Source organism: Octodon degus, unplaced genomic scaffold (assembly GCF_000260255.1).
Source record: "Octodon degus isolate 3935 unplaced genomic scaffold, OctDeg1.0 scaffold00062, whole genome shotgun sequence".
NCBI classification, from domain to species: Eukaryota; Metazoa; Chordata; class Mammalia; order Rodentia; family Octodontidae; genus Octodon; species Octodon degus.
In genome coordinates this window covers 9,107,330-9,115,539 of record NW_004524638.1, presented here as the reverse complement: position 1 = coordinate 9,115,539, position 8,210 = coordinate 9,107,330, and the positions used below count along the sequence as shown (strand labels likewise).

General features: G+C 45.2%; 1 pseudogene; it reads left to right on the top strand.

Annotated features, from left to right (window-relative positions):
• LOC105742621 overlaps positions 1–6,487 on the top strand; it is a 60,369-nt pseudogene extending 53,882 nt beyond the window's left edge.
• Positions 6,488–8,210: the final 1,723 nt, after the last annotated feature.

The following is an 8,210-nucleotide window of genomic DNA, read 5'->3' as shown; positions in this document are numbered from 1 at the left end:
AAAGCCTTTTCTGCATCAATGGAGATGATCATGTGGTTTTTAATTTTCGCTCTATTGACATGCCACTCACACTTTTGCCAGGCATGCTGCTGAGGGAGGGACACAGCTGAGGACACTGTTCCTCCCTGCGCCTGCCCTCTCAAACGCGTTTGCTGCAATAAGGAAAATAAAGCATCAGTTTCAGGAAACACACCTCCAAAACCACTGGGAGCCAAGCCCTGGGTTTTAGGCTGGTTTTGTCTACATTTTAGGGGTACAGGTAGAGCAGAGTTACTCATCCTCCCACATTTCAGTATCCTACTATGTGATGTTGGAGTTGGATTTCATTTCTATCTTTGCTTCTTGGCCTAAAATATTACGAGCAATTTGTGTTTGGGGAGGCCTATCAGGTGCTCTCTTGGATACAAGTGGCTAAAAACCTAACTCACGATAACTGAAGTGAAGAATTTTTGACTCATATAATTCATAAAGGTAAGTAGCTTCAGGCAGAGCTAGATCCAGTTCCTCAGAATACACTTCGGGATGACTGTCTTTCTTCATTTCTCTGTGCAGGTTTCTCCCTCTCAAAGAGATTCCTTGTTTCAAGGCCAAATGTCTGCAATTGGCTGTATTATCAGTGCCTCAGTGAACCACTGCTTTGAGTCTGCATGACAGAACTTCATTCATTAGCACATAAATATTGATTGGCATGTGTGGGATGCTCTAGTACCATACTAGACACTGGAAGGCAGAAGAAAAGAAGGTTAAAAAATAGAGTGCTTGCCCTCTAGGAACTCCAAAATCTCTGGTAGGGTAGACAATAATAACATGTGTAGTCTGAAGCCAGGGTAGATTTGAAGTACCAAAGGACTATTAAAGACAAGCAGTTGGGCAGAGAGTTGCCAGCAGGAATGATGAAGACTTTATAAGAGGCTCTGCCTTTGCTCCAGAATTGGTACAGAGGCAGGGCATGAAGGGGTATGAGAGAGGGCAGCACCAAGCAACATGAGGAGTGGCGTGGATGTGGCTGGCATGATCAGGAGGTGGGCAAGAGGGTGGCACATGAAGAGGACAAGAGAACTCAAAGATGCTTGAGAATGAAATGGAGAAGTTAATTGAGATAAGAATCTAGACACTTTATCTGGAGAGGAGGAACAAGGGAACTTACCAGGGAGAACCTAAGGACAATCAAGGATGTCCCTCCCAGGCAGGAATCATGCACTTGGGTAAGGAGACCTGGTGGGGGAATGCCTGGGGTAGGGATACATGTGGGAGTCTCTGGCATAAATAAGTGCCGAAGCCAGGCTGAGATGACTGCTGGAGAGAATGAGGAAAGAGATGAGGAGAGGAGGGAAGGAGAGAAAGAGGAGATGGAGGGAAAAAAAGAAAACGAAAGGGGTGAAGGTGAGGGGAAGGGATCAGCAAAGTGAGACCAGCTGAGGGGCAACAGTTCACACGGCAACTGGCTACCAGAGTAACAGCTAATGCTTTGTTGTGCAGGAGTGCTTGGGCCTAGTGTGCAGGCAGGGTGGCTGCAGGACATGGGAATGGACTGTGCTTGTTCTTGGAGCTCTGGCAGCTGCTCTAGCGTCTGGACGGCTCAGGACAAATGGGAGTCAGACCTACCTGGTATCCATTACCATGGGCGGAGGGTAGAAAGGATGTCCTTTGCCCGGGATGGAGGCTTAGATGGGCCAATCCTTACTGCTGGGTGGAGGAAGTGGAAGATGTGGCACAGGAAGCAGAAGAACATCAGAAGGACGGCACGTCTAGAAGCTCAAGACAACAGCACTTCTGGGGGGAAGCAGGTAACTTTCGAGACTCTCAGGAGTAACATCAAAATAGTTAAAACAATTGTGTAAAGTAACCTCACAGGTTTCCAAGAACACATATATGATATGGACAGAAGGAATATTTTTTCAGATAATTTTCTTTCCTTTTTTAAAAATATATTTCGTATAGAGCCTACAAGGTCTCACTACACAGATTGGACTCATAGTGATCCTCGGTGGAGGACCACCTGAGCAGCTTTCCTTGAAAGGTCATTGCCTCCATTTTGGCTGAGCCTGACCCTATTTCCTTGTACTGATATGTACAGAGCTGGCTGGGACTTTTCTTCATCCTTTCAGTTGGCCTTAAGCAATGCATATTGGTCTAGCTGAGGTGCTGGTGGTAGTTTTTGAAGGTAGCATGCGTGTTTCCCTGATAACCCACACCTGCTGCTCTTTAATGTGAGTCGGGTCAAGACAGGATGAAGAGCCAGTGCTCCACACTGCTGGCTGGGATCGAGCCTCGAGACAGAGGCTAGGACTTCCTGGGGCTTGAAAGACTACACATCAGAGGTAAAGTACCAGACCCCAAAACATTAGATACTATCTCAATAGCATAATGCAAATGACTTTCTTTGTATATCCTTCTCTCTGCATATCACAGAGGTAAATGCAGGCCACCTACCTAGCCCAGCTCATAGTACTCACCTACTTCCCACAATTCTCAGTCATTCATCCTCAAGCCACTCCTCCTTCATGACTGAACAAAATCTGGGTTCAGCCCTTTGCTCCAGATAGCCATCACCATGACTGGACTTAGGACCTCTTGGCTCACTGTAATTATAAATATGCCTTAGTTGCTTTATTTTTGTCTTGGATTGCACTGGGAGTGGTAGATTGGAATTAACTTGGTGGGATTCCAATAATGTGTTTTTGGGATTGCAAATATTCTTGGACCAAGATGAGAACCTGGAGGGGACTCCTACAATCCTCCTGTTGTCAGCCTCCCGGGCGCTGGCAGTACAGGAGCGCGCCGCCACGCCCAGTCTCACTTGTCCTCTCAGCGTGCCTCAGGGATGGGGCCAGCGCGGCATGTGGTGCTGGGGATTGAACCCTGGTCCGTGCTTTGCCTAAGCGGGCTCTTCAGTCTGCTGAACTATCTGGCTGGCTCAGATAATTTTATTTCAAAAATAGTCAATACAGCCCACGCTCATGGTAGCACCACTCAGTAGCTGAATCTTGGAAGCAGCCTCTATTCATCACCAGATGACTGGATAAAGGAAAACATGGTATTTACACACAATGGAACACTTATCTTGCTATGAATAAGGATAAAATTGAGACCTGTGGAGGAGAATGGCTTTAGCTGGAGACCATAATGTTAAATAAAACAAATCAGACCCGGAAGCTTAAATGTTGCATGGTTTCTTTATATGAGAAACCCAAAGTATACATAATATAAACAGCAAAATAAAAAATAGATAGCAGAAAATAAAGAGATGAGGGAGGGGGATCTAGAGATGGAGGGAGGAAGAGGGAGAGAAGGACAAGGGGAAGTGGAAGGAATTAAGGTGTGTCGTGTCCCTGTACCAACTCCCCATGATGAATGAAGGCACTGTGTATTGTAAAGATATGATAATAAAGATGAAAATGAATCCATATAAATAAATTCTTATTTAATCAATTTAATTTTTCAAATGGACTGATTAGATTTGATTTGTGCCAGTGGCTTGAAGAGTCAGGCCTGGCACGGGCCTGATGGGAATGATGGGGAGCTGGTGGCTGTTCCTCAGGTCCTGGGCCCCTCTAGGCATCCTGGCCACTCACCCCATGAATCTGCTCCTCTGTAACCAGCTGCCTGACTGTGAGCCAGTTCCTTCCTCTACGGCTTCCATGTTTCCAACGCTAGAGCCAAGGAGCGAGTAGACCAGATGGCCTTTCGTTCCCCTTTCATCTCAAGACTACACTGATTCTATGATCCCAGCCAGGAGCCTCTGTCTAGCTTTTTTAATTTTTAAATTTTTTATGTATTTAGTACAGGGTCTACAGAGTCTCACTACAGATCAGACTCATAGTGATCCTCCTGTTTTCAGGCTCCCAAGCACTGGGTTTACAAGCATGTGCCACCATGCCCAGTCTCAATCACTGTCTCAGTGCACCCCAGGGGTGGGACTGGCATGGCACGCTGGGGATCAGATCCCGGTCCCTGCGCCCACCTAAGCAGGTGCTTTAGTCCGCTGAGCTATCCAGCCAGCCCTTAGCTTATTCTTTTTTTCCCCTCCCCCCCCAGCTTATTCTTATTATAATGTATTAGCATCAATAAAAAGCACCTTGTTTTGTATTCTGAAAATTTGCCAGAGGTAATGTGCAAAATAATATTTTTATTGCTCACTTTCATGCCTTGGTTCCAGGCAAAGTGGTGTCAAAAGAAAAAGGCAAGATCCCCAGTTCTTAGGCTCCCAGTATTATAATGGCATTTATTTATTTATTTTAATTAAAACAATTTTAATGGCATTTAAAAGCCTGTTCTATGTTAGAAATTAAATTCTACACTATGAGGGTACAGTATGGCTAAGATGCAAAGATAAAGAATTTCCTGTGTTCTTAGTTCTTTGCTCATGGCTAGCTCTGAGCCCTCAAGTTTATAAAAACGACATGTGTTGAAGGTTACTTGTTTGAGACTGTTTGCCCTTCCCAGGACTAGAGCCTGTGTAGCCACTACTTGGCTGTTACACTGACTGGGCTTTGGTTCATTACATACGGCAAAAGGTGGAGAGCAAGCAAGGGAACTTCATAAAAATTGCTTTTTTCAGGCTGTTTCATATCTCATGCACCTTCCCAAGCCATCTTTAAACAAAGTCTATAAAACATGATAGCAAAGGTTATGCAGAATGCTGACAGATAAATGTGTAATAAAACGGAAAGCTAATACGTTATCTGCTGACTAATGTACCCATGGCAAGTACACTTGGCAAAGTTTGGAGAAGGTTGCAGGATACTTTTTAATAGATAGCCCAGGCTTTGTAACTTGCTTGACAGCTTGAGACTTTAAGTCAGAATTCTTAAAGTCACAGATGAAATTGAGTATTATTAGAAAGGTAACTAATTTAGATGCAATGGCTTATTTTTAGTTCCTGGAATTTATTGTCAGAGGAGGGACCCTTTGTCTCATTATTATGCTTGTCAGTCCCCTGAAGAGAGTAAGTTGAAGACTTTGGGGGTGCACAGCCTCTTCGGTGATGAGCGACGGGAGATGTCTAGCCCGGCAGCTGCACAGCTTGTAGACCGTTCAACAGGTGCTGAGAGAAGCAGTGAATGCCCAGCTGACAGACGGCTCCCTGCTGCGAGGCACACAGTAAGCCCTGGAAAAAACGCAAACTATTTACCCTAGAAGATATTTAAAAATCCCTGCATAGATGGAGACTTCATTTCTCTCTTTCAAAAATCTTTTCAAATTATATGTATTCTTAAATATGCACCTTATATTTTGATATACATAGAGATGATTATATTTCTAATTACCTTCCTGCATGTATATATGTGGTAGAGCACTTAAAACCTACTCTTCTCCAGATTCCAGTAAGTGACACAATATTATTCACTACTATAGCGGAACATGCCCTCCAGCCAGCATACTTCACTTGCTCAGGCGATAGTTCCTGCTGCTTCTGTCTCCTAGAAACGGCCGGTCACTGTGATGCATCTTGTAAGAACCAATCAAAGAAAGCCAAGTACTCTGCTGCTTGCTTGTGACCTCATATAAACTTGCCTCCCTGAGCCTTCAGAGTCTGATAATCAGTGCCTGTTGACATAAAGTAAATCTGCTTCCAAATTCTTGGTGTTGGGAAACTTAATTCTCTTTCCTGTCTTGCAAGATGGCAGGCGAAAAAGCTGAGAAGCCAGACATTAGAGAGAAGAAACCTGAACCTAAGAAGGCTGCTGCCAATGGTACTGGTAAAAAGGGTAAGGTGAAGGCAAAAAAGTTGAAGAAGGGGCAGCCCCACTGCAGCTGAAATCCTGTCCTGGTTAGGGGAATTGGTAAATACTCGTGATCTGCTATGTAGTCCAGAAAGGCTTTGTACAAGAGAAAGTACACAGCTGCTAAATCAAAGGTTAAGAAGAAAAAGCAGGAGAAAGTTCTTGCTACGATCACAAAACCAGTCAGTGGGGACAAGAATGGAGGCATGTGGGTGGTTAAGCTCTGAAAAATGCCTAGATACTACCCTCCTGAAGATGTGCCCTGAAAGCTGTTGAGCCACAGCGAGAAACCCTTCAGTCAGCATGTGCGGAAACTTCGAGCTAGCATCACTCCTGGCACCATCTTGATCACCCTCACTGGGCGTCACAGAAGCGAGAGAGTGGTCTTCCTGAAGCAGTTGGCTAGTGGCTTGCTACTTGTGACTGGGCCTCTGAGCCTTAATCGTGTTCCTCCACAAAGAACACACCAGAAATTTGTCATTGCCACCTCCACAAAAATTGATATCAGCAAAGTGAAAATCCCCAAACACCTCACTGATTCTTACTTAAAAAAGAAGCTGCATAAATCCAAACACCAGGAGGGCGAGATCTTCAACACCAAGAAAGAGAGATACCAGATTTCAGAGCAGCACAAGGTGGATCAGAAAGCTGTGGACTCACAGATTTTAGCAAAAATCAAAGCTGTTCCTCAGCCCTGGGGCTACTTGTAATTTGTTTTTGCTCCGACAAGTGGAATTTATCCTCATAAATTAATGTTCTAAATTTCTTACTAAGAACCTAATTAAATAACTGATATATTAAAACAAATAAGCAAATCCTTTGTGGTATTTTGGTGTTTCTGCTTGCCATTGCCTCTAGTGTGTTGGCGAGGAAGACTGACCATACTGACGTTCTTGGTCACTGCTCAAGGACCTGGTAGATGGAACAGCCAGGTCCCAACAGGAAGGCACCCCCTTGAGATTTGTTGAGTCCCCTTTAAGGTCTGGAGTATGATTCCTGGCAGCAGTCACATTGGACCCTAAAGGGAGGAGGATGCAGTCTATCTGTCTACCTGACTCTGATTCTGGGAAGACTCCCGGGGGGCACCCCAGTTTGTCTGTCTGTCAGTCCTGCTCAGCTGAAGTAGAATGAGAACTTGATCACCTCTCATTAGTCAGACCACCTTCAAGGGAAGAGGGTTGGAATGTTTGACCTCCGAGTGCCTGTTGAATGAATGTGTGTCAGTGGAATGGACATTGTAAGCAATAGGTTGCTCCACCTGTGCGCCAAAACTGGGAAGCATTGGCCATGGTGGGTGACCGGGCCTCACCTGCAGTTCTGTGGTGATCAACGTATGGCGTAACAGAGGCCTCACACCTTAGCTAAGCTGAGCCTCAGTGTCCATGAACAGCGCAGCTAAGCAGGCATCTAAATAGCCTCTCTCTCTGAGGGGCACCCACTCTTTATCTGTGTCATTGTTCAAGGGGACACAACACATGTAGGAAGTCAGAGACGGGGATTAATTAGTCAAAGCCCATGACCGGAGGAAAAAGGGCTTTTCTGGGATTACAGAATTAAAAGTGCAACCAAACCATTCAATGCATGTCAAAGAAAGAAAAAAAATGAAAAACGAGACCTATTTTTCCTGAGAATTTCACCTTGGCACCCTCACTGGTCACCACAGTGCTGCCAACATCTGTAACTTCACTCTCTACTCCCAGCTCATCTCTCTCCAGCCAATTGAACTGGCTCCGGTTAGCCATGCCTGCATTTGTCTGCAGAGGCCCCCCCCTCTGCAGCATTCTGCTTCCCATCCTGGTCAGATGGTGTCATTCAGCACCCCCTCCCCCAATGACTATGAGCCATTCTTTCTGAGTTCCACATTTTGGCTGAGAAAAAATTGGACTGTCAGCTCTGATGAATTAGCTGCCATGGTCTTACCTAAAGGTCACCCTCCATGTCTAGAAACAATCCAGTTGAGTGCCTCACAAAGACATCAGAGAGGGGGTCAAAAAGCCCAATAATACATCAAAAGTTACGACTGTTTCAAAGAAGCTGGATATAAGGACTGTGGACATTAAAAAGCAATGCCCTCTTAGATTAAAAGATAAGAACTCTCAAAAGCTTCGACTGAGATCAGATTCCAACGCTTTCATTGGTCTGATAGACTCAGACTTAGCTAGATTGGGCTTCCTTCTTCAACTGGTCCGCTGGGAGCCCAGAGTACCATCATTGGGGCAACTAGGACTCTTGCCTATCACTTGTTCTGCCAGCACAAACTTGCAGACTGGATAGACATCTCCTGCTACAGCCAGTCTACAGACTGCTTCTGGGAAGAGACCTCCTCTTCAAGACAGAAGTGATAGTCCCCTTGGCACCGAGCCACTCAGCCTCCTCCTCCTTTTACCCTGCACTTTCAATTCTGACTATTCCCAGACAGGAAGATGGTGAGTGCCTCAGCCTGAGACAGATAATCACAGCTCTAAAATTCTTAATGTATTTCAC